Source organism: Artemia sp. Qi Xiang Cuo, chromosome 21 (assembly GCF_049724085.1).
Source record: "Artemia sp. Qi Xiang Cuo chromosome 21, ASM4972408v1, whole genome shotgun sequence".
Taxonomy (NCBI): domain Eukaryota; kingdom Metazoa; phylum Arthropoda; class Branchiopoda; order Anostraca; family Artemiidae; genus Artemia; species Artemia sp. Qi Xiang Cuo.
Window position 1 is genome coordinate 9,738,916 of NC_142814.1, and position 4,560 is coordinate 9,743,475.

Below are 4,560 nucleotides of genomic sequence, written 5' to 3' on the forward strand. Positions count from 1 at the left end.
GGGATCTACTTGTTTCCATTTCTTGGTAGCCCTTCTTGGTTCCATTCTTGGTGGATTTTTGAAAACTCTGTTATAACCAACATTTTATGAATAAAAATTTAATCAAAAACCTTATTTAATTTTTTTTTTTGATAATCCATATTTATAAATATCATATTATTTTAAGAAAATTAATATATAAGAACTATTATAAGCTGTCCTTTCATATTTTTGTACTAAGATCAAAATCTAATAAAATGTAACAATTTTTGATAAACTGGGAATCCTTGAATGATGGAAAGTATGAACACATACTGAACAAGTACTGACATAACCTATCCTCTCCACACAAAAAAAGTGACCCTTTGTCGGCGTCTCCGGAGACGATTTCATACCTATGCGAACCCGGCGACTAAATCACAAGTTCCGTAGGTGATTATACTTGTTCCGTAAAAGCTGTATTAAATTTAATTTATTGGCTCGGAGTGATTAAGTAGTACAACATTTTCCCTCTAGATGCGCTGAGGTACGCGGGGTCACTTTTGGAGGGTTTTGACTGTACTTGTTCAGTAGATGATTATACTTTGCTTTGAATCAAGGTTGACAATTGTCGTACTTTTATGGCCATTACCGTACTGTAGTATATATAACACAGATAACCGCACCAGTGTTGCCACTCGACCGATACCAAAAAGCGGTGCCGGTCGATGAAAAAACCGGTGTTTTTGCGGTATCCATCCTATCGAATCATGGTATAACTCATGGTATATTTTGACACCCGTAATGCAAATACGTCGCCACTAATTTCAACAAAAAAACTTACTTTTTAAAAGCAATTAATACCTTGCTACTTTTCTAGCAAACGGATGCTATTCTTTACTATTTTTTTAAGTGGTAGATTTTGCCACGGACTTTGATCAAGAAAGGTAGAATAAAAATAAGGAGAGACATCCCCCAGATACCCACCCCATATGTGAAAGGGAAAATAGTTCCCAATGATAAATTCATATCTTTTTCCCACTTTCGGGCACTCTCACCCGTTCTTCATCACTAATAACTCGTCCAGACCTTCCGTTCTCTAGAAAATTGGAAGCAGGATAATCTACTCTTTTATGTTTTAAACTAGATTAAAAGTTTATTTATCAACATTTGAATTGTTTTCGGCACTTTCTCTAGAAATACTGTGTATACTGTCGTGTTTGTGCCATTTTTCTTTTTTTGGATCCTCTGATATACCGACCGTGAAAAAAAAAAAAAAAGACAAATGTGCCAGTCCACACTTCCAGTCACCCGCCACACTTTTTTTTAAAGAAAGTAGAGAGTTTGACGCGCTCCAAAAGACGAGAATACAAGATTGAAAAGTTTTTACTGGCTCACCAAATATACAAAACGACATTCTCGAACCAAATGCTCAGTTTTCCCCTCCTTTAAGTTTAGACGCTTTGCGCTACAGAAGTAGTTTTTACACAACATGTTTCCTTAAAATATATTTCAAAAAAATTAATGTAAAGAATAATACAATTTGTAGTGATGCTTTTCTACAATTTTCAACTTTCTGAGAGAGCATATTATTTACTTGCTTAAAAAGTCCTCAGTGTGGTTCGGTGTTTGATTTATCAGCATATTTTTACTCCTTCTCTCGCCCCAAAGCAAAGAAGGTTGTGACACCCTTGTCTACAGACGTGCGAAAGACGTAAGTCTTTGAACCTTTCTTTCTTGACCCCCCCCGTCATTCTTTACCGAAGCTTGACTCCATCACCGGGACAAATCCTAGCTAAAATAACTGATCGAAATCAAATGGTATTTGAAGACATGAGAACTAGGCTTGAAAAGATCGCATCTAGCTTCATGTGCACTTACAGGCTTTGTGAATACCTTAACGTTTGTGAGCCATTTTTTTATACCAAAAGTAACTCTTGCAGCTTTTATGGGAGAAGTAATGTATAATGACCCTGAGACGTGGCATTGTCTGAAAAAATAGAAAACGAAAATTGCTAGCAACAGAGCGTTACTATGATCACGACTAGATTTTAATGACAATTATCATATTAAAGATACTAAAACGTTAAAAGGAATCACGCGCATAGGCAGACAAAGGTAACTCAGTATCAGACAGCGTGGTCATGCTCGTCAAGACCTACAATGGCCGCACCAAGCAAAACATTTTGATTCGCAGCAGTGTGTGTCACTTGAGGTTGCTTTACCGCACACTTGAATTACACGTTTAACAAGTCCCAGTTCTAGCTCCCCCTTGTCACGGCTTGACCTACCTTTTTGCTGAGGGTTCAGACCACATTCCACCTTTAATGTCAACGAAAGAGTTAGCAAATGATTTTGCTGACGTTTTATTGAACTAAGATGATTCTGCATGTCAGTTTTGACTTCCTCTAAAAAATTAAAAAAGGCGCTCAATAATGACATTCGATATTGGCAAGGAAAAAAAATATTGTATCAATTTTGAAACGTTTGGAAACATTACTGCTCCAGTTGTAGATTTTAGTGTAAGGATACGGAACCAATACACCACTATGTCAGAGTCGTCCAAATTTTCAAGATTTAAACCTTCAGATAAAGTTACACTCGATGTGAACTAACATTCCTGGTCTATCTTTGCCTTATTCCATATGCTGGAGGTATAGCACTAAAAGAGTTACTGATGAATAGGAACTGTTAGCCCGCACCTAGAGGGGTCAAAAAATAGAGGAAGTCATTTATCTTTTCAGAGAAGCAAAAACGGTCTACAATTAATTTGATGTTCATATGTTAGGGACCTTTAATAAAAAAAGAGTCCCATTACAACGTGTGAGTATCCCAAAACTCGAGAATACCCCTTGTAGAGTTTTCAAATGAAAGCCAACAGGTAGGAGACAAAGCAAGGAATATGTGTTATTCCACCTGAGTGAAGACTCACATATATTCATTCCTATATGCATATTGTCATTTTGCACTTTGTTAAAAGGGATTGAAATTTTGTTTGCATAAATCTTCTTGACTCTTAATTTTTTTTTTTTACAATTATGACTAGCAGCCAGGGCATATTAATGACCGCTAAATTTCACAACTATAACCCATGGTTATTTTTCTTCAACAAACCTCTTAACTATGTGATTTATTCCCATTGGTGGTGCAATCTCCAATCTAGTTCTGTATGGGAGCACCTGTCTTCTTAACATAGTCAGTCCCTCCAACCAACTGACTGAAAATAGCAGATACTGATCAATGATTGCACTCTAACAGAACAAGTAAATCTGCCAGTAAACCATTATGACATGACAAAAACTGACACAAACAGAGTTGTTTGGCTACAGACTGATTTGTTGTCTAGTCAAGATCCACTGAGAAAAGGTTAGTTTTTAGGTTGACAAGAAGTTTTTCATAAAAATGAAATGCCAGAGCCTGTTGAGCAATATTTTTTGCTTTTATTCTAATCAGACTAGCATTGCTCAGTAAATCTTGCCATAGTATACTTTTCACGAACTTCAGCAAGTTGTCAGTGACCTAATCGGGTATATCACGTTCAACAAGAAATGAGACAAGCCTTGCTTCAATAGTGATCTCCTTTTCGTTTTTGGAAAAAGTAGTGAACAAGTGGCAGAGTCTGAGAAGACAAAGCGATCCATGTATTTTGATTAACCTCTGACAATAAAGGTTACAGATTGGCTGCCCAACTGAACCATGAAACAGCCTAGGCTACAAGAAGGAATAATTGGCTTATAACTTGCTTCTTATAGACAGCACCTCTGCAACTTTGCATTCACATATGATTTGAATGATTAAAATGCAATAAGAACTCAGGTAAATTAAGAAACAGATAATTTTCTAAATTTTGGAACAAAGGTTGTACAGGAAATGAGTTTTAGCCTATATTCCAATGAAGTAGTAAGTTCTAAATGAAATATCTGCTCTTGGAAGCACGTTAATTACTAGTTTGAATTCTCGCGAGTTCCGCAGCAACCTATCCATCCATATATCATTAGAAGAAGAGGGCTAACATTTGTCCCTTTTCCCGTACGGTGACCTTACTTAATAGCCTATATATTCAGTGATAAGTCATTTTTCGGTATAAATACGGAATGCGGTATAATTAGAAAAAAGTGCGGCATTTATCTCAAAATTGCGGTATTATACCGCAAAATGCGGTATAAGTGGCAACACAGAACTGCACTTTTCCATATAAAGGCAGAAAGTGTCGCACATCACACATAAGTGCTACAGTTTCTTTCAGGGTTGCCACCGTCAGTAAGATTTTACTAAATCTAGTAAATTTAGAGGATCTAGTAAATTTCCCGAAATCTAGTAAAAAGTCATGATTTATAATAAACAAAACTTTTGTTATTTTCCATGAATATAACAGGGGGGAAATTAGGAACCATTCATTATAAAATCTGATTTCGATTACGTTAGACATTATGGCTACCTTTGCTCTCATTTTTTCGATTTCGCGTCAATCCTAGCAGTAGTAAGGGGCCAATTCGTTTCACCAGTGATTGCGTAATAAGCCTTACCACGGGCCAGGCATCTATATATTTGAACCCTACGCCTAAGGCATAGATATGTATGTAGGTTTTCAACGAATTGGGG